The 26,989-nt window shown below is 38.6% G+C and overlaps 1 protein-coding gene across 1 annotated transcript in view; it reads right to left on the bottom strand.

The window, feature by feature from the left end:
- LOC131076995 (isocitrate dehydrogenase [NADP]) overlaps positions 1-26,989 on the bottom strand; it is a 194,499-nt gene that overhangs the window by 154,166 nt on the left and 13,344 nt on the right. The window lies entirely within an intron of this gene.

The following is a 26,989-nucleotide window of genomic DNA, read 5'->3' as shown; positions in this document are numbered from 1 at the left end:
CTCAAAACATTCTGCTACATGAGCCTGCCCCTGACCATGTCACTAAGATGAGCCTGCAACTGACCTTCCCAGAATTTGGAGAACTTTTGGATAACACAAATCGCCCACAAACTTTTGTAGATGAGCAAAATGCCCCAAAACAGACTGCAAGAAGCCATGATTTTTGAGGAATTAATCGCCAAACCCAAAAACTAAAGATTAAAAAGCATCATTTTTTCAGAAAAAATGGTAAAAACCCTCCATCAGGAACACTTGTACCCATGATTTTTGATTAAAAAAAATCAAGAAAAACCCAAAATCCCACATGAACATCACGAATTACAAACAATACACAATTTTTTAGGAGAATAATCGATCAAAACCAAACTCAATTTTTGAGGTGAAAAATCGATCAAAACCCAACAAATAATTTTTTATGGATACAAATTATAAAACCCAACAAAATAATTTTTTTAGGATAAAAATTATTAAAACCCTCCTAGAATTCTTTAAGGGAAAAAAATATTGAAACCCATCAAAAAAAATTTATTAAAACCCATCAGAAATTTCTACGGGAAATAATTTATTAAAACCCATCAACACAAATTATTAAAACATGTCAGAAATTTTTTTAAGGGCTCCAGGCGATCAAACAAAGAGGTAGATCACTAGATTGTGTGCCCTAGTAGCATTGTTGCACGGAGATGAAAACATCGAACAAGGTCCAACTCCACAAAGCCCTAAATTGCAGGTACAGAGGATCTGAAACCCTAGGTCGCAGGATGCAAAATGCAAATGCAGATTGCAAATTTAAAACACCACAATCGCAAACAAAAACCAGAAATCCGTGGGCACAAAAAAAACAGAAGAAAACCTCCACGATCTTCAAACGCAACACCCAAACTGCCCACGAACATAGGTCCACGAACCCACAAAAAATTCAAATTATAGCTCCAAAAGAGCCCACGAAATTCTGCAAAGATTTCAACAAAACCTCCAACGATTTATAAAAAATCGAAAAAAACATATTTCTAGAAAACAAAATTCTAGATAAGAAGAGGTTAAAAAAAATTTCTCAAAAAATTCGCGAAATTTTATGAAATCCCATTGGCTTGCTTTGATACCATGTTAAAATATTCGATGTTATTAAACAATAGAGCAAGAGCTCTATATAAAGAATTTACAAGAGACGATGTTTCTAAAGCTGAAAATAGAAACTAACTAAAGACGACTAAGATGACTAAGATGATCATTAAAGAAACATTATGATATTCTAATATTGTTGACTATGATAGATTTATTCATCATGATCTACTCCTAATGAGACTAGGATTTCTAATTCCCCTCTTTTACAAATATGAGCTGCTTTTCATAAATGGCATTATAATAATAACATATGATAGTTCGAATTTGAAAAGGTGGCAATCAAATTTGTAACACATCAAAAAAATTAACTTCACAATCCACACATAAACATTCCATTCTACTCTCCACTTTACATAGGTCTCCATGTTGCAGGGTTAGTGAGAAGGTCTGACAACTTAGGCTTGGGTGTTTAGTTAGGTCGTCTTAGCTTGATAAGTTTAGTAGCTATTAGCCCTTGCCTATGAGGAGTGAATATGTCTTGTCAAGTCAAGATTGAGGTTGTGTTGTCAACCTTGTCAAGGTGGTTAATGTTGCTGAAAGTTGTCAATTTGCAAAGAAAAAGTCTTAGGGTTTGAAATAGCATGAGCTAGGGTTTTAATGTGAAAATAGACTAAGGCATGAGTTCGCCCAAAAGATTGATCTTGATGAGTGTTTGCTAAGCAAAATCAAATTTGTGCGAATGAGAACCTTGAAATGCCAATTTAATTGAGGTATGAATAAAACATGAAATCAATTTGGTATAAATGAAATGTAAAAAATCTAAGTGCAAATAAAGCTCAAATCACCGATTTGAGAAAAAGGTTTTCATCAAGTCCAAATGAAGATCAAAGTCCCTCCAAGTTGATCAAGTCCAAATGAAGATCAAAGTCCCTCCAAGTTGATCAAGTCCAAACGAAACTTGAAAGGCCGTCATGATGATGAGATGCAAAGCAAAATTCAAAATTCACTCCAGTGTGCAAATTGCAAAACAACCAAATTTGGCCGATCAAATCATAACATGCAAGCTATCCAATTTGCCCAACTAAGTATGAAGACTGCAAAGCTACTCAAATTGCAAAGGACTTCAATTGTAAAGATCTTCAATTGCAAAGGCCTTCAATTGCAAAGGCCCTCAATTGCAAAGGTCAAATGTTGCAAAGGTGCCTTCAAAATCCACCCAAGCTTTGCAATGTAAAGGTGCCTTCAAAATCCACCCAACTATGCATGTTGCAAAGGTGTCTTAAAATACTGCCTCCAACCAAATGTTGCAAAGGTGTCTTAAAATGCCGCCTCCAACCAAATGTTGCAAAGGTGTCTTAAAATGCCGCCTCCAACCAAATGTTGCAAAGGTACCTCAAAAGGCCGCTTAGACCAAATGATGCAAAGCAAGTTCAAATCTCTGCCAAGATTGCTAGATACAAATGAAAGCTAAAAGACCGAAAGTGGTGAGCAAAATGAGGAGGTCAGCCTTCAAGAATGAACGCTCCCAAGCAAAAAACAAATTAAAATGTTTCTTTTAAGATGCAAGTCGGCCTATGAGGGAGTTGGAATGAAAAGACACATCCTTAGCCCTCAACGCCTATATAAGAGAGTATTCTTGTTCATTTCAAAACATCGTCCAAGGTAGTGATTTTGGTGACAAATACAAACAAGTTTCAATCTGATCTACAATTCAGTATACAAAACACACCCAGTCCAGCGATTTGATGATCATGTTGATCATTACATTTGATCAAAATTCACTTGAAGGCAGTGATTTTGGTTGCGAGAAGATTAGAAGATCAAATTGAAGACATCTTTTATCCACTTTGAGGGCAAAATTGTGTGAAAATTCACATTGCATCAGACCTATAGCAAGCACAAAATCAGACATATAGAAGTGGAAGGTAAATGAAATTGGTGTGCATTCTATGTATTTGACACACTTTTGTTTGCTTTGCAGGTGATTAAGGAATCAAGGATAAGTCAACATCAAGATCAAGCTCGAGTCATGCAAAGTAGAGATCAAAGTCAAGGTCCTGAAGCATGGAGGAGACAACTTATTTGATGAAGGAAAGTTTTACAATCTTTAATTCCTTTCAGGAATCCAAGAATCAAAGACAGTACACCAGGGGCACCATTCATCAAGTGGATTATGAATAAGAGAAGATCAATTATCATCATCACATTGAGCAAACTGAATAATGTTGAGTATCAAGAGATATTACTCAATACTCATAACGATGAATCAAGTCTACAAGCAAGTTGAGATGGCATCCTAGTCATCATTACACCAATCAGAGGAATTCCACATCAACATGTTCAGATGCAATGCACCCGACTCGTCATATGGAGGCACAAACTTCAAACTACCTACCCTCATTTTCTACTAGTTCACATTCAATATTGAACCTAAAATGTAATTTTCCCATTGGCTAAGAAGAGTTTGTTGTGACAAACCCTAATTAGGGTTTTCATCTTGTAATCTCGGCCATTGATCTCAAATCAATCTGAGCCTTTGAATTGTAATGAGCTCTCTATATAAGGCTCAATCTTCTCATTTGTAAGGGTGAATAATGAATAGGTAATAGAGGTTAATAGCAAATAGTAGATAGCAGTTACAGTAGAATAGGAGAAGAAGGCAGAAATTGTTGCCAAAGTTGTAAATAAACTTCCTTTTCATTGAAGTTATGGTGCAATGTGTTGTTTCTTTACAAATGCATGGTTTCTTGTTGGATCTTCATGTTAGACAATGAATAATTAGATGAATGAAAGGAATTGTGTATGATTCATGGTGAAACTCCTAATCCATACCACTAGCAGTTTGTTGATTGCAAATTCGCCTTGTGTGGTCAACTGGAATACTTGAATGAGCCTAAGTTCAATTGTTATTCAAGCATTGAAAAGCATTCAATTAATGGTGTCTATGCTTGATAATGATTTGAAAATCATCTAATTTCCTTAGAAGATTGCACTAAGCTTTGTGGAGTTGTTGCTTTTCATGTCAAAGCAAGGCTTAGTGGAGTTCCCCCAAAGATCATTCATTGTCTCTCGCATTCTTAGGAATAGCGTAGTCTTCCTAAACCCGATTCTTTTTGCCCTTTTTATATTCTCTAGGTAGGTAGATAGAATCTAATTTCCAGCAATTCAAGCATTCAATTATTCAACATAAGTCCCCTTGGATTACCAGCAATCACATCAACCAACTGTGCTTATCCACACGTCGAGACCCAACATTAGGAACCTTGGAGTTATCTTATTTGCTCGCGAAGCATAACATTTGAGAGACTTTGTTCAAGAGAGGATAAGATACCTTGGTATTTTATTTTGTGTTTGATTGTACGTAAAAAACACATCAATAGAGATCAATGCAGCAATTGGGATTGTTGTTTGGCTTCTGCATCCTCCATCTAGACAAACTATTATATACTTTAATGCAATCCTTGTTGGGTTAGCCCTCACTATTCTGGATAATTTGAAAATCTTCTTAGTTTTACCTTCCTGTCTTAATTGCTCCACTTCTTCAAGTTACTCCCTTTTCTCCAAACTTTTGGGCTATTCCCTCGCAGATCACTCCAGCATTTCTTTCATTATCTCTTGCAAGAATCTTTGGCAGTAAAAAATTTTGGAGGGCTTATATCTTTTCTTTGGTACAATATGTCCTCGGCAAGTAAGAGAGATCTTTATCCTGAAGAATGGTTACCATTAACTCAAGTTCTTCAAACTAGTGCAAGGTCAGTGAGAAAAAAAAATGGTTAAGCAAGAAACCAATTTGAGGAACCAAAAACTTGGAGTAGTTCAAAACTCAAATCATATACTAAGAGAGATTTCCCCTATTGGTTGTGGATACTATGTGCCATATGTTAGCCTAGAGGTGTCGCAAGAATAGATTTGAATCCATAACTTTGATGTCCAACTCTCATGTATCTATAGAAGAGGAAATTAAGGAAGAATAGATAGAAACAATAATAGAGGCTATATGTATAAAGGGCCATTTGTCATAAACCAATAGTCCTTGAATGAGCACTCCACCAATTCCTTTAGTTGACACATCAGTCAAACCTACAAAATGTTTGTTAGGATTAGGTACTCTCAAAATAGGTGTTGAGGTCAATCTTTCCGTTAAAACTTAAATGTCTTCTTACTCTGCTCCATCCAACAAACTATTTTCCTTTCCTCTGAAGTGAGGTAATCAGATTTGCAATTTTAGAAAAACCTTCTACACATCTCAATAACCAACTAATCTCATGAAATTTCTAACACTTTTCTTAGGGTCAGTCATCTATTATAACCTTTATTTTAGCAAGGTCCGCATCAAGCCTGTCTGCTGGTACAATCAGCCCACAAAGTGTATCTTCTTTTCAAAGAAAGCATGCTTTGATAGTTTTCCAAATAACCTATGCCTCATAACTTCTACATAAACAGTTGTAGATACTTCAAATGGTCCTCTTCATTCTTTGAATAAATCAGTATATAGTCTAATACAAAGTAAACAAAATAATCATGAAATACGCTATCCAGTAGATTCATAAAAGTGGCAAGGGCATTAGTAAGTCAAATAGCATTATTATAAATTAATAGTGCCTAACCTTGATCAAAATGTGCTTTTGTAATGTCCCCCTACTAAGGCCTAGTCAACTTGGTGACCCTTAGCCTATTTTCATAAGTTCACGTAGGCTAATCATCATAACATCATAAGAAAATCAAATAATATCCATTACATCTACATGCATACATCAACATAATAATCATAGAATCGTAAAGAAAACCATTACATAAATCATACAAATTGCATATATGTAGATCATCAAGAACATCATCACTAAACATAAACTATCAAAAATAGGATCTCATGTGTGTGTGTGTGTGTGTGTATGTATGTACATATGTATACATACATATACATATGTACATACATATATATATGTATATGTGTACATATATGTATGTATGTATATATGCATGTACATATGTATACAAACATATACATATATATGTACATATGTATACAAACATATACATATATATGTACATATGTATACATATATATACATACATACATACATATATACATATATACATATACATACATACATACACATACATATATGTGTGTGTATGCATACATACATATACATACATACATACATACATATATATATATATATATATATATATATGTTGTGATACATCATCATAATGTTTGTACATAGGCTACATGAGTGATTATTATACATATGCAAGCCCGAAGGAAAAAATGATATGCAGTCTATAAATAAAATTTGGTATATATACAGAGTCTCCGCTATGATGTGCTTCCACCCTATAAGTGGGCAGTTGATGGCTATGATGGGCTTGCTTGTGGCTGTGAAGAACCTACATGTTGCTATGAAGAACTTGCTAGTGGCTGCATTGGTAGTGGCCCAATAACTTCCACACAAACTAATCTCTATGATTGTGAACTAGCTGAGCACCTCAAGGAAACAAATCTAGGTATTCACCTATTAGTAGGAACCAAAGTTTGACAACTCAGACTTGCCAGCCCAAAATTTGGGCTTGAATTCAGGACTCAACACTGACTCAACGGGAAACAAACCAAAGTTTTTTAAAAAAAGAAAGCTATTAATGCGTTTAGAGAACAATAAAAGCCTAATTTGAATATCAATTTGTCATAATTCAAATATTACACATCATATGATCTTCAAACGCTCAATATTTGAAATTTCATAATTCATACTCAGTTTCAAACTTTCAAATAGTTTATAAATGTTTGCATATAATGATATGTCAAAATGAGAAAAACAACCAAATGCAATCCACATCTTTCTCTTTGCCCTGCTAATGTAACTGAATATGTTAGGCCTCAAACTAAAAGGTGTTACAATATCAAAATGATGATGAAATGTTTCTTCAACATTGTCTTTTTAGATCTCAAATGCCCCTCTTCTCCTCTCCTTCCTTTCTTGTTTTTCTTTTCAGACTTTTTTTGGACAAGATTGGACCAAAAAAAAAGTGAAGAAAAAGTCACCTTTTTACATCTTTTTACCTCCCTAGCCCCATCTAAGCGGACCCAAGAGTCCGCACCTAAAACTCAAGAGTCTGAGTCTAGGACTTGAAGAGTCTTGGGAAAAGACTCCAACCTGTACTCCCCAAAACTCTTCCATGAAAAGCACACAGGAAGTACTGAGGGAGTGGGTGAATCGGTATTTTAAAAACTTCCCAAAATCTGAAACCACACGATATTTGAGAGATCAAACAACAAAGAGCAAACATAGATTTTTTCTCATGGAAAACTCTTACGGGTAAAAAACCACAACACAATAGCTTTCAATAACAATAAATGGGCACAGACCCAGATTACAACAATGAGCACCAACTTCGAACATAGAAGCACCAACTCCAAATTAGACATCAACTCAAAAAAAAATTCTGAAACTGAACAGAACACCTTTCACTAAGCACACAGCACCTCTATATCAATCCAAAAACACACATTACTTCTGAATTTCTAGTAGTAGAGATATCAACCAATATGAGCTTACAGTAGATAGAAAATTATCTTTGTTTTATCAGATAGCACAAACACCTTCAACACACTACTCCTTCATACAACTAGCAGCATAACTTCCCTCAACACGGCCTTATTCTCATATTCTTTATGCCAACAGTAGCATACAAATAAATTCCTTTCAATAACATCGTTCCTTCTATGTTTCTCCACCAAACCGCATGCGCACACAAACCTCTATTTTTCAACAATAATACTTTCTCAATTTCATACTTGCAGTCCTCAATCCATGCTGCTCACATTTTTTATTAAAATGTTTTTTTCTGAAAAAAGTCAGTTATTCAAAACGCTATCAAATCTTTTTCAATAGCATTCACTGTTTTTTAAAAAACAACGAATACTTTAAAAACGGTCCAAACACATCTTCTAAAAATCTTCACACCCCTAACTCATCATTCATCTCTAGAAAAAACTATCGAAAAGAACTTCAATTAGCCAAGCCAAACTGCTTCATTTAAAAAACGACTGCAAAAGAATGTATCAAGTCGATTCCAAATCCTACAGATTAATCAAACCAAAATCTCCACATCAATCCACACGACAAGTGAGAAGAGATAAAAAACGCACGAACACAAAGAAAAATAATTTCCGCATTTCTATCACTATGTAATTCAATTTGATTCATGACATCGAAGAAATAGTCTCTACCGAAAAGTTCCATATCAAATTTTTAATGTCTAAAAAAAATGATTATAGAAACAGTGTTCATCTCTAACACGATTAAAAGAGATGTCAGAAAGTCTATCAATTCAACCCTTAGTATACCATGCATACATCCAATTTGGATGCAATGGCATATCTGCCCAACTTCGACACAGTTACAAAAAATGTACTTTCTGAAAGCGTTTTCATCTAGAAAGAAAGTCGTGTGAACCAAACACAACAAGCCCAAAGCTCATAAACAGATGACTGAAGAAGTAATCGCTCTTTCGGATAGCACGTGTGAACAAAGCGGTTACACAAAGACTGCTGACAAAATCAAAAATTCTACAACAATTAACCCTGCAACTAACACTCCTATACATACCAGTATGCCATCATCACAAGCTACAAAACAAGTAATAAAGTTTGAAACAAATCAAGAAACACAATCGCACCAAAAGAATATAAATTCAACTCCACTTGTTAGATAAACTCATGCTCTTTGGTGAAAACAATCGATGACATAACACATCAGACTTGGCAAGGGAAACATGATGTGGACACCAAATTAGCTTAAGTTGACGGCAAAATAGCTCAAGCTAACACTTAGGCAGCTTAACCAAACACTCAAGCAGCTGAATTAAACAGCCAAACAAGTGAAAAAGACACACAAGCAGCTCAACTAGACTAGGAAGGAGCTCAAGCAACTCAACCAAGTACCCAACCACCTCAACCAACCAACCAAGCAGCTGAAACACAACCAACTTGCTCAACCAGCTTAAACAACTCAAGCACCTCAAGCAAACAACCAGGTAGCACAAACCATTATTTTGAGTAATCATCTAAGATTTATACAATCATCCTTTGACATCAATGACAAAATATCCAACAATTTCCCCCTTTGTCATTGATGGCAAATCCAACTACAACCAACCTGAAAACAAAACAATGTTGCTCCCCTTGAATTACTGCTCCCCCTTTGACATCAATGACGGATTTTAATTTACAAAATTGAGCTGGGGCATAATATGTGACAATAGATGGTCCCCCCGAGTTCAATCTGAAATTTAGCAGAGTGAAATCACTCCCAACCTTTCCCTCAAGAGCTCAAATGTTTCCTTTGGCAAAGGCTTTGTAATCAAATTTTCTACAATCTACTCTTTAGGAGAAAAACATTCAAATTTAACTTATCGATTGCTAACTCGCTCCCTCAAAAAATAATATTTCAAGGGAATATACTTAGTTCTAGAGTGCATAACAGGATTTTTGGAAGTATTGATGGCATTCCTGTTATCACAAAAGATAGATATAGGATGATTGAATTCTACCTTAATGTCCCTCAATGTTTGCTTCATCCAAAGAACTTGTGTGCAACATGACACTACTACAATATACTACACTTCAGCTATAGATAATGAAATAGAAGGTTGTTTTTACTCAACCATGAAACAAAGACAACCACCAAGAAAGAAAGCACCACCACTTGTACTCTTTCTATCATCAACTAAAACACCCCAATCTGCATGAATATAAGTTGTAAGTGTGAAATCATTGCCTTTAAGATACCATAAACCATAATCCATAGTACTCTTAAGATACTTTAAGATCCTCTTAATCACCTGAACATGAGTATCCTTAGGAGTGGCCTTAAATCTAGCTACATAACCAACAGCTTGCATAATGTCAGGTCTAGTAGCTATAACATATAACAAATTTCCTACCATAGACCTATAAAACATTTGATTAAATCTGGAGATTCATCATCTTTACTAAGTTTGCATCCTGTTATAATAGGAGTACTTATAGGATTATAATCCTCCATTCTAAACCTTTTCAACATCTCTCTAATGTACTTTGTTTCAGAGATAAAAATACCTTTATCAAATTGATGAATTTGTAAGCCAAGGAAGAAGGACAACTCACCCAACATGTGTTTGCCCTCTCGGGTAAACGGTTAAATGTAGAAAGTAAATGCACAGAACATAATGGAAATACATTAAATAACCAGTCTCTATATTAATTCAACAGTCCATGTACATCAAGTGCTTATAACATTACATTTGACACGACTATCATGATCCCACTTCGAAGAAAAGGTACACAATATATAATACCCGAAGGGGTACGACACAACCGTCGCAACTCCAACTACCTACCCGTCAGCTAACTAACTGACCGTCGTAACTCATTATTACCGACGACAACATAAACATAATATAATAACATAATGATTATTCCCGTCAACATCATCCCCCCCAAGAAAAGAAGTCGACTCCGACGACTTAATACAAAATAGAGATGAACGGCAGGAACTACTGACGCTAGTTGGGCCCGGATCTTATACACTTGCTGCGTCCTCGCCTGAAAACCCTTTTCTGCTACCATCTGATGCTCAAGTGCAGATTTCACCAATATTGCTTCCTTTGCCATCACAGTCCTCCTGTGCTTAACCCAAACATGTCTGCAAAACACGTTTTTCAGTCTCAGCTTCCACCAACTACTACTCAATTGATACTATCTCCCTAGCCAATTTGTCCTCGATAGCCACCCGTGCTACTCTCCCGGCATCCAACTCCTGGGTACACTGAACTAAGTCTCACATGACTATTGCCTCCAACTTGGTGGTCAGCTCCTCCCGAGCCCTCTGTACATCCACCAAGGCAACCTCACGTCCAGCCGAGACATACTCCGAGTTCCTCAAAGCGTACCAGTCATGCCTGGAGGTGGCCACAATCCACTGGCACAAATGCTATGAGACACCTCAAATCCTCCATCACACTCCCCAAAGACCAAACACTGAACTGAATAACTCCCTAGTGTCATACAACTGCGCGGACCTGCAATGCCTTCCCTCAAACTCTGTTTGTTCCCAACCTCCAAATCCGTCTCCCTCTACGGCTTATGGCTTCCCCGCCAATGCTTAGCTGTAGGCTTCTTTCTCACAATACAGACAACCACAACACTTCCCGTGGTCTTCTGTAGCTCAAAATAAATTGGGGGTTTGGGGGCAACGCCCCCAGCGGGGTCGAGGGGCAGCGCCCCTCGCGGGGTCCTGGGGCAACGCCACCAACACCAATTTACACCCCTCAAAACCATACGAAAGTCCATGGCGCACAGCATTTCAGTGATATTTTAAGATGCCAAAAACCCTTCTTTTCCACTCTGAATTTCCAGTGTCCTGGCTTCAAACTCCAGCGAATCATTTTAAATCTGGTCGTCGTCGTTTTTTTTTTGTTTTTTTTTGTTGCACTGTAATGTCCCCGATGGCACCCCGGCCATACAACCTCCCTGTACGGTCAACAACAGCACTGGCACCTCCAATTGTGCGGCCACCTTCCCGTGCGATCAACACCCTTCTTATCGTACGGACACACCTCCGGTCAACAACAGCACTGGCACCTCCAATCGTGCGGCTGCTTGGTCTACCTGTGGCGGTCGTTTTGCCCTTACGTGGCTGTGTGGATTGTGCAGGCTTGGTCTCTTTTTTTCTTTTTCCTTTTGCGGCTGCTGCGCATTGGTGTGCGTAACCCTTGCTGTGCGTGTTGATCGGGCCGTGCGGTGCGTGGTCGGGCCGTGCAGTGCGTCTTACTCCTTTATCCCTTGCTGTGCAACAGTGTTCGGTGTTGTGCAGTGGTCGGGTTGTGCGGTGCGGTGTCTTCTTCCTCCGCGAGGGGTTTTATTGCCAAGGTCGGGCTGTGCAGCGTTCGGTGCGGTGTGCGGTGGTGGGTTCATGTCTTGACAACAACCTTCGGTGGCTCCCACCGCACGGTGTGACCGCCACACGATGGTGTCACCGTCGGTGGTTCCACCGCACGGTGGTGTCATATTAGAGTCCTCTGAGTCCGAGTCTGAAGAGGCGAGCACTTCGCCGACATCTTGGGTGTGTAGGTCAATGGTATATTTCCGCCCTCCCTTCTCCATGGAAAGTGTATTTTTCTTCCAATTGTGGTTTACCCTCGCGTTGATCAACCACGCTCTCCCCAGGATGGCGTCATAGCCTTTCTTCTTCGAGGGAATAACCACGAAATCTAACAAGAATGGTTGTGTACCAACTGTCACTTGCTGGGCCATCAACAGGCCGAGTGGCTTAATGCCGTGTTGGTCCGCTCCCACCAGGTTGAATGTGGGTGGCCACAGGGTGGGCTTCCCCAGCCGGTTCCATGTTTCTTCTAGCAGTACATTCACCCCAGATCCCCCGTCCACAATGGTGTCCTTCAGAATGGTCCCACGGATACCCATTTCTACCACAGCTGGGTGTCTACCACTGCTCACGACTAGTAACATCGGGTCAGTCGAAGGGCTGACGAAAACCTCCAACTGTGGTGTACTCTTCGAAGCGGTATCGGGAACCCCTACCTGTGGTGCACTCGACGATGCGGTGGCGGGAACCCCTACCTGTGGTGCACTCGACGATGCGGTGGCGGGAACCCCTACCTATGGTGTACTCGATAATGCGGTGCTTTGCACATTGGTGAGGATGGCAGTCCTTAATTGTGGCATAGAGTCTAGAAGGTCTTTTACCTTTATCAGCACCTCCATCTGCAAGATTTGCCCAATGATGTTATTTTTCGCTTCCGTACGGAATGATGTACTCGCCACCTCGTTGTCCCGTCATTCGGTCGTCATCTCACGTTCAATATTGGCCTTTGCCTCCCGTAATCTCTCCTTCTCCGTACGGGGCTCAGGATAAGTGGCTTTTTTCGTCTGGGCGTGGGTGATCGCCAGTACTTCTTTCTCACCAGTCTTCTCAGCCTTCTCAATGTTGAGGAGATTAACCCCTGCCTACGGGCAATTTGCGTCCTCATGGTCGCCTGGCCCACACCAACGGCAGAGGTGCTGAGGGGTGGCTTCCTTCGTGCAATCACGGGCGAAGTGCCCCCACTGATTACAGGCCCTACATTGGATAATTGGCCGGCCCTTAGCGTCATACTGGATACGGCTTCCGTTATTGGTATTGTTGCTATTCCTTCCGCCGCCGCGTCGGTTGTCCCGGTATCCTCCAGATGATGTCGTTGTGTTAGTATGTTGGCCGGTACTCGCTGGTGCGGATGTTGTGGCCTGCTCCATGAACAAGGCCTGGTTCATTTGCATACCTCGGGTTTTCATGTTGTATGGGCACTCCTTGGTGGAGTGTCCCATCACTTGGCAAATCTCACAGAATGCCTTCTTTTGGCAAGTACCCTTTGTGTGCCCTTCCTCTTTGCACTCAATGCACCATATGTCCCCTTCGTTCCGACCAATGCTTCTCATTATTTTGAATTCCTTTCTCATTCGCTCCATGTCTTTCTGGAGCGCTTGCACCCGTTTGCCAGCTTCGTCGTCGCTGCTGCTTTCCTGTGAAGAGTCATCGTCCTCAGATGAGGATTTATTACTTTTCTTCTTCTTTGATGTTTTGTGTTCGCTCTCCAGGTCCATCGCCCTATTATAAGTGTCGTCATATGACGTCGGGGGTACAATTTTCATCTTCCTCCGTAGGGAGGATTTCAACCCTTCAACGAACCATCGTTTCTTCAATCCATCTGCGGGTTGGCTTTCCATTTTACCCAAGAGTTCTTTCAGCCTCCAACTGTATGCCCGTACTGTCTCCCTGGTACCTTGTTTGGTACTGTATATCTCCATTACAATTTCATTGTCATCACGGAGCAACCGAAACTCCCCCGTGAATTCCTTCTGTAGATTGGCCCACGTGGCCACTTTTTGCTTGTCCACATCGGAGTACCAATCTATGGCAACTCCTCGTAACGTGGCTGGGAACTGCTGTACCCAGTCATCCTGGTCTGTCACTCTGTTGGCGGACCAAATGGTTTCACATGTACAGCAGTGCCGTAAGGGGTCTTCCTTGCCCTCCCCTGTGAACTTTGGCAATTTTTGTTTACTCGCCATCCCTCCGCTGGGTCTCGCTCCTCTAATTCCTTGTGTGCTTGTACGTGGCGATCCTCCGCCTCCTACAACTGAACCTCCACTCGTGGGTCCTCCGAAAAAAGTTGCTGACACCGAACCAAACAAATTGCCTCCCGTACGGTACCCTTGTGCTCCCTCGGCACCTTCGATCGTACCGTCACCTTCCGGTGTCTCCCTCCGGTTGTCCTCTGAAATGGACAAATTTTTTAGCAAGTCTCTGGTAGCGTCGATCAAGTTTAGACTTCGCCTTGTTTGTTCCACCAACTCTTCGCGGCTTCTTACCCTACGGTGGTATTCTGGCGAACTGTAGAGTTCTCCTTCGGCACCCTCTGTGACTCCTTCTGGCAGCCCTACAACAGTGTAGACAGTGTAGTTCTCTCCGTCTATCTCTGCCTCCGCAACCTCCGTGACACCTCCTGGGTTCCCTTCGGGCAACCCCTCGGCCGATCGTCCCTCGGCAAGCTACTTTAGCCTATGCCTTCGTTCTATCTGCTGTCTGAGATTCAATGCGGTTTGTGCCACTTCCCATTCGTCACTCTGTATCTTTTTATTTTTGTCCTTATTTAGTCTATTGGGCATAAGTCACTTCCATACACAGCAAACACACGCCATGTACACAAAAAATCTTTTATTATTTTTATTTTTATTTTGCCTTTTGGCCACAATTTATATCAGCAGTGTGTCAGGATTATTACAAGGTTCAATTTCCTCCTGGCCTGGCGCCATCTCGTTCCGTTACCTGTCGGCTGTTCTCTTCGTAGCGTTGCAGGATTTGTTGTCGTCGCTCTTCCTGGGCAATCTCCTCCAAGCAGGCTTGTTGTGCCAGCGATGCCTGTGCAAGCAACCGGGGGACGTGGTTCATCAACCGGTTTACTGCCGGGCTAACCTCCAGCGCTGTCCACACGGCACTTGGTGGGATTTCTGCCTCCGCCGCTTCTCATCGAACGTATGTCTGAATGGCTACCTGGAGCAAAATTGAAAATTCTCGCGTTGCCGTGTCTTCTCCTGTGTAAAGTCTTGTCCGCGCGTCGTCGGCCTCCAGGTTTACTTCACCAACGAGTAGGCCCATTGTGTCTATGAGCCATCCGTGTCTTCCGTTCCCGAGTTCGTCTAGGCAACGGCGCCAAATGTTTGCCCTCTCGGTTAAACGGTTAAATGCAGAAAGTAAATGCACAGAACATAATGGAAATACATTAAATAACCAATCTCTATATTAATTCAACAGTCCATGTACATCAAGTGCTTATAACATTACATTTGACACGACTATCATGATCCCACTTCGAAGAAAAGGTACACAATATATAATACCCGAAGGGGTACGACACAACCGTCGTGACTCCAACTACCTACCCGTCGGCTAACTAACTGACCGCCGTAACTCATTATTACCGACGACAACATAAACATAATATAATAACATAATGATTATTCCCGTCAACAACATGGACATTTCAAATTCCTTCTTCATATTGGTAGCGAAAACTTTACACATTTCTACACAATAACTACCAAAAATCAGATCATCGACATAAATTACTATAATCAACATGTGATTACCTTCTTCTTTGACATATAGATTGTTGTCCACTATCCCTCTTCTGAATCCCACCTGCAATAGGCAACTATCAAGTCTATCATACCAAGCACATGGGGCTTGTTTAAGGCCATTAAGAGCCTTTTTCACCCTACATGAATAGTTTTGATTTTCTGATAACACAAATCCATCAGGCTGTTCTATATACACTTCTTCATTCAAGTTGTCATTGCAAATTTGACATCCATATGAATAATCTTTACACTTATAAAAGAAGCAAAAGATAAAAACATTCTAATTGCTTCTAAACATGCAATAGGAGCAAAGGTTTCATCAAAGTCAATACCTTCTACCTAAGCATAACCCTTGCACACAAGCTTTGCCTTGTTTCTCACAACTTGATCGTCCTCATTCAATTTGTTTTTGTAGACTCATTTTGTGCCTGTTGCATTCTTGTCTTTAGGCCTAGGAACAAGTTCTCATGTTCCACTTTTCTGTTTGTCTTCAACTGCTTCTTCAAAAGTCTTAGACTCAATTATGGACAGCGAAGAGATGTCTTCATCCTTATAATAATTTACATTTCTTCTTGTAGCTCTAGGTCTTTCCTCTTGCAAAATCTAATCAATAGGATGCTTCTTTTGAACAAATTTGGAAGGAGTCTTCAAAGATGTTCTGATTGTGGTCTTGTTTTGATCATTAAAAGGTGCGTATCCGACTGATATATTTGTTGTTCCAAACTAATTATCCGTTTCTCCACTATAAGGATGTGTATCAGCTGCTTCATTTTGACCATTTTCAGTAGTATTTCCAGTATTATTACTTGTTGTCCCAGCTTGCATACCAGACAAAGGTTGTTGATCAGCACTTTCAGCTTCATCATTCTATAAACTATCATGACAACCTTGCAAATTTTCACAAGTGTTAGAAATCTCATGAACACTAACATTAGTGCTTTCAACAATCTTATGCAATCATTTGTTAAAACATTTATAAGCTTTGCTTTTGGAAGAATAGCCTAAAAAGTTACCTTCATCAGCTCTAGGGTCAAACTTACCAAGATTTGTCTTCATCCCTCTTAATGTAACAAGGGCTGCCAAAAACTTTAAAATACTTAACCGAAGCTGCCTTACCATTCCAGGACTCATTCATCATGTTACATGCCATTTCTTGGACTGATCTATTCTTCCTCTCAACAACGCCATTTTGTTGAGGTGTTCTAGCAGCTGAATATTGTCTCCTTATTCCATTTTTTTCACAAAAGCGTATGAAATCATTGGATGTAAACTCTCCTCCATTGTTTGAATGTAGGCACTTGATTTTCAGACCCTTCTCATTTTCAACTAAGGCTTTGAAAGCCTTGAACTTTTCAAGAGTCTTTGACTTCTCCTTCAAAAACATAACAAAAGTCATACGTGAATAATCATCAATCAAGAGCATAAAATATTTCTCACCTTGCGTACTAGTAGTTCTTGTAGGACCACACAAATCAGTGTATCAGCTCAAGAGGCTTACTACTAGAATACTCCTTTGATTTGAAGCATCCTCTTGTCTGTTTACCAATCAGAAAGCTTAGTAAATTGTGGCATATCTCTAACATCTTCCTTTCTGTTAATCTAAATGAGACTCAAAATTCATATGTCCCAATCATCGAAATAGGATTCGTCCAAAATCGCCAAGTTTGGGCGATTCTCGAGTCGAGTTGCCCTCCCCAAGTTTGTCAGGCTCGGACTCGAACGAGTCCAAAGGGTCAAACTCGCCAAAATCGCCAACTCGACGGAATCGCCAAAAATCAAAAGTCCCGATGGCTGGACTCGGCCGGCATTGGCCATAATGAAAGTCAAAAAAAAACACAATTTAAAAAGTTTTTTTTTTATGTTTTTCTTTTTTGGTTTATTATGCTATGCCACTAAAAGTGTGAACTTCATTTCATTCATTTGGCAAAATAGGAGGAGAAAAATGAGTTGTGAAAAGAAACAAGGGTTCATTGAAGAAAAACCAACAAGGAGGAAGCTCAAGATTTCATCCATTCATCGCATTGGAGTTGCATTGTGCTTTGATTTGGTGTATCAAGAGTTGGAAAGGAAGAGTTTGCAGCTCATTTCAAGCTTGTTGTAAGAGGTAAGTTTGATTTTTTGAGTGTTTTTTGTTTCTTGTAAGCGAAAATTTCATTTTCTATTCATTTCAAAGTAGGGTTTGTATGTAGGGTTTGTAAATCTTTATTTTTTTTAAAGTAGGGTTTGGAATTTTGATCAAACCCTACATTTCTTTTTAAAAAAATTTACATACCCTACCTTAGTTTTTTTGAAAAAAATGTACAATGAGAATGAATGCACGAATTCTCAAATATAATTTTTTTTTGCACTTGTAATGTTTTATTGAAGCAACCTTCACTTTCTTATTTGCCTCAATTTTCACAAAACTATCATACAATGTCTTTTTCTAGACCCCACATAGAAAGGACCCCACTTGGAAATTTCATGAAGATTTTCCTGGGCAAAAAAAAGAGCAAACAAAGTGTAAGTTTTGCAAAACAATATTCCATGGAGGCATTTATAGATTGAAATACCATATTGCTGGTGTATGTGGCCGTGATGTCGAGCGATGCCCGGCTGCAACTATTGAGACTACACACAAGTGCTATGTAATGGTTGAAGCACTTGAAAACAAAAAGGAAATGGCAAAGAAGCAAAAGGAAGATTATGTGGCCATTGGAAGTGGAACAGCTTTAGGTTGTGTTGAAGGGCCTTCTTCCATGCCTCCATATCGTCCCACTCACCGTGCTACTGCTAGCACTTCTGCTTCCGTAGGTGGCAATGCTAGTGCTCATGTTCCTTGCATTGCCAGTGGTAGTGGGAGTGTTAGCATTGGACCTAGAATTCGTAAATCTAGGTTGGATTCCTTCTTTGAGCCTCGCTCTACTACTGGGTCCCAACAGTCGCTTGACGGCATGGGTCGGAATGAGGAGGTTCATGATGCCGCTAAAATGGCAGTTGGCAGGTTTTGGGTCTACAGCAGTGTTCCATTCTTTGCAGCTAGGTGAATATTTTATGTTTGATTGTTTTAAATTTTTAATATTTATAGTTTGATTTTTTGTCGTACATAGTACATACTTATCTCATTTAAGAGTTGCATTGTACTTTGATTTGGTGTATCAAGAGTTGGAAAGGAAGAGTTTGCAGCTCATTTCAAGCTTGTTGTAAGAGGTAAGTTTGATTTTTTGAGTTTTTTTGTTTCTTGTAAGCAAAAATTTCATTTTCTATTCATTTCATTTGAAAGTTTTATATTTTTTTCCAAAATCCTTTGTATGTAGGGTTTGTAAATCTTTATTTTTTTTAAAGTAGGGTTTGGAATTTTGATCAAACCCTACATTTCTTTTTAAATAATTTACATACCCTACCTTATTTTTTTTGAAAAAAATGTACAATGAGAATGAATGCACGAATTCTCAAATATAATTTTTTTTTGCATTTGTAATGTCTTATTGAAGCAACTTTCACTTTCTTATTTGCCTCAATTTTCACAAAACTATCATACAATGTCTTCTTCTAGACCCCCACATAGAAAGGACCCCACTTGGAAATTTCATGAAGATTTTCCTGGGCAAACAAAGTGTAGGTTTTGCAAAACAATATTCCATGGAAGCATTTATAGATTGAAATACCATATTGCTGGTGTATGTGGCTGTGATGTCGAGCGATGCCCGGCTGCAACTATTGAGACTACACACAAGTGCTATGTAATGGTTGAAGCACTTGAAAACAAAAAGGAAATGGCAAAGAAGCAAAAGGAAGATTATGCGGCCATTGGAAGTGGAACAGCTTTAGGTTGTGTTGAAGGGCCTTCTTCCATGCCTCCATATCGTCCCACTCACCATGCTACTATTAGCACTTTTGCTTCCGTAGGTGGCAGTGCTAGTGCTTAAGTTCCTTGCATTGCCAGTGGTAGTGGGAGTGTTAGCATTGGACCTAGAATTCGTAAATCTAGGTTGTATTCCTCCTTTGAGCCTCGCTCTACTCCTGGGTCCCAACAGTCGCTTGAGGGCATGGGTCGGAACGAGGAGGCTCATGATGCCGCTAAAATGGCAGTTGGCAGGTTTTGGGTCTACAGCAGTGTTCCATTCTTTGCAACTAGGTGAATATTTTATGTTTGATTGTTTTAAATTTTTAATATTTATAGTTTGATTCTTTGTTTGATTTTTTGTCGTACATAGTACATACTTATCTCATTTAATTTATTTGTGACAGGTCTCCTTATTGGCAAGAAATGGTTGATGCCCTTACCATATGCAGGGTGGGGTTCAAAGCCCCTTCTGAATCTGATTTAAGGGGACCAATTTTGACTGAATTAGTGCATGATGTGAAGAGGGAATTAGCTGATCAACGCCAATTATGGAGTACTATAGGTTGCACCATCATGATTGATGGTTGGATGGATAGGAGAACTAGAACTCTCCTTAATTTTCTTGTTTCTTTCGCAGGTGATTGATTAATTTTAATATCATTTAGTCATTAATTTTTTATTTTTCATTTAATGATTTATTGAATGATCATTGATCTTGCTTTAGTTTTTATTTCAGGGGGCACTGTTTTCATCAAGTCCATTGATGCCTCCGCACATTGCAAAAATGCCACATTCCTGTGTGAGAAAATAGAGGAGGTGATCGATGAGGTGGGTGAGGAGAACGTGGTGCAGGTAGTCATCAACAATGCAACAAATTATGTTGCTGCAGGTAAACTTTTGATTACAAACTAATTTTGTTTACAAATTAATTACTATTTTGTAACTTCATTAATTACAATGCAACAAATTATGTTGTTGCAAGTAAACTTTTGATGGAGAGGCACCCGTCTATAGCTTGGACTCAATGTGTCGCCCATTGCATTGACCTCATATTGGAGGATATTGGAAAACTCCCATGGGTTAAGAGATGTGTGGAAAGGGCGAGAAATATTTGCAAATTTATATATAATCATTCATGGTTGTTAGCTCTTATGAGACAATACACAAAGTAGAGGGAGTTAGCTCGTCCTAGAATCACCAGATTTGGCACTAACTTCATTACATTATAGTCCATGCTTCGCTGTAAGGCGGCCTTGAGACATATGGTTGTTGGTGAGGAGTGGTCTTCCTCTTCCTATGATGCTACCCCTGCAGGGACGGATATGGCAGATTGCATTTTTTATGAGGGAGGCTTTTGGAGTCCTTGTGATGAGATTGTGAAGGTAATTTTTTTATAAATTCTATAATTTAAGTTTTTGTTCTATAACTTATTCATCATTTTCTCTTATTTGCTCATTTTTCTAAATTACACAATATTTGCAATTTTGTAGCTTGTTAAGCCCTTGGTGGTTTTCCTGTGAGTTACGGATGGAGAAAAGCCCACAATGGGCTACACATATGAGGTCATGGATAGTGCCAAGGAGGCCATCAAATCCGTCTATGCAGGAGATAAGAGCAGGTATCGACCCATTTGGGAAATCATTGATAAGAGATGGCATAACCAACTTCACAGGCCCATCCATGCAGCAGCATATTATCAGAATCCGGCATCCCATTTCAGCCCTACTTTTAAGGCTAATGAGGAGGTTCTTAGTGGGCTGTACTCAGTCATGGAGAGGATGGCCCCTAATGGTTATTCTCAAATCGAACTTATGCAAGAGATACAGTTGTTTTGCAATGCTCAAGGGGAGAACTTCTCTCGTACTATCTACAAAGAAAGTAGGACATCTATGATGCTAGGTAAAAATTTAAAATACATTCTAAGGCATAATTTTAATTTTATTATATATTGTTAAATGAGAGTACACTGATTTTTTTTATTTTTCTCATTTCAAATTCAGATAATTGGTGGAGTTTTTTGGCCCAAAGAGACCAAATCTTCAAAAGTTGGCCATTCGCATTTTGATCCAACCATGCAACGCATCTGGTTGTGAGAGCAATTGGAGTATGTTTCAGCACATACACTCCAAGAGGCGCAATAGATTATGTGTGGAGGATGAATGATCTTGTCTTTGCTCACTACAACCTTCGCCTCAAAATGAAAAGGAATGCATTAGCTGACAACTCCCCTATCATTCTAGCTGAGGTTGATCCTGAAGCCTAGTGGGTCACTGAGACAAAACCTGTCTTTAGTGACGACGACATTGATTGGGTCAACCAGGCAGATGCTGAGGCTGAGGCTGTAGGCATGGCAGAGGAGGAGCAGAGATAGGCACAGCAGAGCCAGAGGCAGACAGTGACACAGATATTCCTGATGTTGGCGAGGGTGGCATGGTGTCACGAGGAGAGGCTATGGATGTCGAGTCATCCAGGACCTACCTTAGACGCCTTCACAAGGGGACGAGGCCGGGGGATGCAGGCTCCTCTAAGGCTATTGCTAAGCCATAGGCTTGTAATTGCTTTTACTTTTGGTATTTGTATGGAACATTTGATCATATGATGACATGGATTTTTTATTCCATTAGTTTTGTAATATTGTATACATTTGACAATATTTGTATATCTATGTTTGTTATTTCCTTCTGCTACAATTTGTGTTTATGCTTATGTGATTGATGTATACTTGTGTATGTAATCAAATTAGCTTCTATTTGATGACGTTATTGTGTCTTTAAGGTGTATTTAATAAAGGGTGCATGAAACAAGTTTTAAATCCTTAAAAATCTCTAAATTTCTTGAGTTTTTCACTATGCCGAGTCAGGTCTGAGTCTCAAGTCCCGTTTCTTTGTTCTCAATCTCCTATGCCATAACCATGTTTCATCAAACTAACTTAAACAACATGTTTCAATCTTAACATCATCAAGAATATACAAACTGTCAGCTGCCCTACTAGCATCCACAATGTGTACACCATCTAACTGATTTTACAACAATCTGAAATAAAAACTAAGCTATGTCCCTAATCACATAAGTGGCTTACACTCAGCAAATGGTCTTTCAGTCCTTCTACAAACAAGACATTTTTAACTTTTTTCTTACCATCATTCAACATTAGTGTTCCTTTACCTGCCACCTTCACTGATTATTACCTCCAAACCTTACTTTGCCTCCATTAGATTTCTTGAGAATCAAGAACTTATTCTCATCTCCAATCATATGTCTGGAGCGGCCACTATCAACAAACCAAATGTCCTCCTCATTTTGTGCAAGAAGGGCTATTTGCATGATTAAATATTCTTCTAGGACTTGTTTCTCTTTTGTCCTCCATACTTTGGTACTCTCCTTTGCTTTGCCCTTTGTTTCTCTTTTGTTTCTCTTGTAAAATATAACATTGCAATTTCTCAAGGAGCAAAAGAATTCCTACTCATGAGTCTGAAATCTCTTCTAGCAAACACTCTATAATTGATTGCCTTGTAACCAAAATAATTAAAATTATAACAATAACCATTAAAGAAAGAGTTGTTAAACCTAGTCATATGTATTTGTCTTGAGGTAGGAGGTCATTTACATTTCTGATTTTTGGAAGAGAATCCTTTGAGCTATCACCATTGAAGGTCTGTTGTTCTTCTTTTGTAGTTTTAGAACATCCACCTTCTTCAAGGCCAACTCCATCTTTATCAGTAGACTGTTTTGTAAGCCTAAGAGATCATCCAATGACATAAAACCTTTTTGATTTATCTTCTCATAAATCAAAAATGTTGAAGATTTATTTAACTTCCTAAGAGAAACTATTTCAACTTCAAGCTTCTCACAATTTTCTTCTTTGTCCTTGAGCTGACTTTTAATTTCTTCTTCTATTCTCTTTGCTTCTTCAATCTGAACCTTCATATTGTCATGTCCCGTCCTTGATCGTTATATATATCCTAAATGAAACAATTACTATTACTATTAATATAATAATTATTAATGGATGCTTATTTGAAATTTATTTACTTATTAAATATTATTATTTAGTTAATATTTATTAATATTAACTACTAATAATATTCTTGAAGTATTCAAATAAAAATAAATTAATATTATATTATAAACATAATTTATATATTATAAATTTTAAACATAACTGTAAACACAATTTATATATTTAACTTGATATGAACAATTTCATCCATATAAAGTTAGTCAGAAGATGGCAATTTGTTATACAACCGTTTCTCAAATTAATCTAACAAAGACATAATTAACATACAAGCAAATATACATAAGTCTGATTCATCATATGAGTCAATTTACTTAAAGTTAATTGCCATTAAAATAATAACAGTGAAAGACTGATTATCCAAAGGAACAATTAGTTACAAATAGACAAGGATTTGTTTAACATCTATTTTCAAAGGAACGATTTATTGTAAGAAGACGTGGATTAGTCAATGTTACGACTCATGAAAAGATTATATCAATGATTGCTAATGAAGAAAGATACAAATATTAGTTACGCTTCTTAATTGGCACGGGATGATAAAAGATGTGTCTCTTCAATGATCAAAAGGTATGTCTCATCATGTAAAAGCATATATATGAAGATTGAAACTACAGAAAGGAGGGAAGGATGGATCAAAAAGAAATGTTTAAGTAACACGTATGATTTAATAATATGCAGCAAAGTTATTTCATAATGCACAGTGAATAGACCAGACTTTGGGGAAATTCGTGGGGATATAAATAAAAGAGGTATATGTATATTCTGACAGTCATAGTAAGTTACAGACAGTAACATTCTTGTTCTAGGGTGGTCTGCATGGAGATGTGCTTAATATGTATGCTTAATATATGAAGTCTGTCAATGTTCTTATGCAGAATTTAATGAATAAAATATTAATAAATTATAATAAACAAAATACTGATAATAATATAATTATAATAAATAAAGAAATATTGATAATTGTATAATTATTATTATTATGATATTAACGGAGAAATGCTCTACAGATGAATATAATAGTAATAGTATATAAATACATAATATATATATATATATATATATATATATATAAAGTAATGATTTGATCAAACCAGAGAAACGAATATCGCCTGGACTCACCTGGACTCGGCGAGTCCGAGTGCGAGTCACCCTCGCCGAGTCCTGGGGACTCGAACTCGGACTCTGCCGAGTCCAGGAGCCAGACTCGCCAGACTCGCCGAGTTTGGCGAGTTTGGCCCAAACTCACCAAACTCGGCGAGTCCCGTGCCTGGGACTCGGCCGGCGGCGAAGTCAATGAAAAGTTAAAAAAAAAACAATTTTAAATGGTTTTTTTGACTTGTTTTTTTTGTGTTATTTTTGTTTTATACCTAAAAGTGACTTTCATTTCATTCATTTGCAAAAATAGGAGGAGTAAAGTGAGATAAAAAGAATAACAAGGTTGATCCTGAGGCAGAGTGGGCCATTGAGACAGATCCTGTGGCTGTCTTTAGTGATGATGACACTGATTGGATCGACCAGGTAGATATAGAGGTTGAGGCTGTAGCCATGGCAGAGGAGGAGCAGAGAGCACGAGCAGAGAGAGGAGATTCAGAGGCAGATGGTGATAGTGACACAGATGGTGACAGTGACACAGATGTTCCTGATGTTGGTGAGCATGGCGTGGTGTCACGACGAGCGGCTATGGCTGCCCAATCATCTATGACCTACCTTAGACGCCTTCGTAGGGGGCCGGGGCCTTCATCGGAGCCGACGTCGGGGCCGGAGGGTGCAGACTCCTCTGCGCCATAGGCTTGTAGATGTATTTACCTTTGTTATTTGTATGGAACATTTGATGATGATCATATGATGACATGGATTTTTTATTCCATGAGTTTTGTAATATTGTATACATTTGACAATATTTATATATCTATGTTTGTTATTTCCTTCAGCTACAATTTGCGTTTATGCTTATGTGATAGATCATAGATGTATACTTGTGTATGTATTATGTAATGAAATGAGCCAAGTTTGATGATGTTATTGTGTCTTATTCAATAAAGGGTGCATGAAACAAGTTTTAAATCTTAAAAAATCTCTAAATTTTTTGAGTTTTTCACTTTCCCGAGTCCAGCCGAGTCTGGAGCCGAGTCTGACGCCGAGTCCCGAGTCCGAGTCCGATTTGGCCTTGCCGAGTCCGGTCCGAGTCCGAGTCCCGTTTCTTTGGATCAAACAAATAAATATTATAATATAAATCAGAAGAGCTCTTAAGTTAATATCACGAAGAAGAATATGTTTATTGTTATGACTGTCTGTGTTTAAGGAGTTGGGAAAGGAAAAAGAGAAAGGAGAGGAACAGAGGCTGCGCCAGCAGAGACGGCAAAAAAGGTGAGAGATTAGCATGTACGCCACAGGAATATATATGTGTGTGGACGTGTGTGCCCCACACACACATATATATTTATGATGGATCTGTCATATGTGATATGTCACCAATCTCTTTGACAGAGTTATAGTATCATCATAATATTGTCTCATATATATGTATAAATATATGTACATGTGTGTATCCACACACACACACACACACACACATATATATGTATATGTATATATCTGCAATCTAATTGTTCATGTAGGATCAATAATAGTAATTAAGAAGTATGTAGAGGCAGACATAAATTATAAATTAAAATGATAATGAAAATGTAAACTGTTATGAAATGCTGGGTGCTAATGAATAACAATAATTTGGCTATGTGATGGAGGCTATTGGGAAAAATCCCCTTAGCCTAATTCGGGATAATGATAATCCCGGTAGGCAGTATATACTGAGTACTCGTGCATATATGTTAAAGGCTTGGGTGTAGGAAGCCCACCCAAGACGAGACGGATCTTGCCGGTCCTCTCTGGTAGACTTGGATGATAAGATGTATCATCCAAGGCAGGAATTGATCATATGACGATCTTCCTTGGTAGGCTTGGATGTAAGATGCTACATCCAAGACGAGAATCGAATTATCCATCGATTTCCCTGGTAAGGCTTGGAACCATAATTGATTCCAAGAAGATGGGCATTACAACCCGCCTAAGGACATATCCCAATACTTCACCCGTATCCTTTTTATTACCTAAGAATTAAGATTTGTTTTAATTAAGTAATTGAAGTTTAATTGCAAATTAGATTAGTAATATATATTTTGTTGCATTCTAACAGTCTGTTTTGCAGGAAAGTGATCTATAACTAGTAGGGACATTACACATATCTACTATCAACTTTTTTCCATCCTCTAAGGCTTGAGATTTCTTAGATTTTTCTTCACTTTCTTCTTGTAACAGCAACTTTAAGCTCTGATTTTTCTTAGCTTCTTCATTTCATTTAGAGCACTTATCAGCTCTTGCTCAAAATCAACTTCTT

This window comes from Cryptomeria japonica, chromosome 6, assembly GCF_030272615.1.
Source record: "Cryptomeria japonica chromosome 6, Sugi_1.0, whole genome shotgun sequence".
NCBI classification, from domain to species: Eukaryota; Viridiplantae; Streptophyta; class Pinopsida; order Cupressales; family Cupressaceae; genus Cryptomeria; species Cryptomeria japonica.
This window is presented reverse-complemented; position numbering and strand designations above follow the sequence as displayed.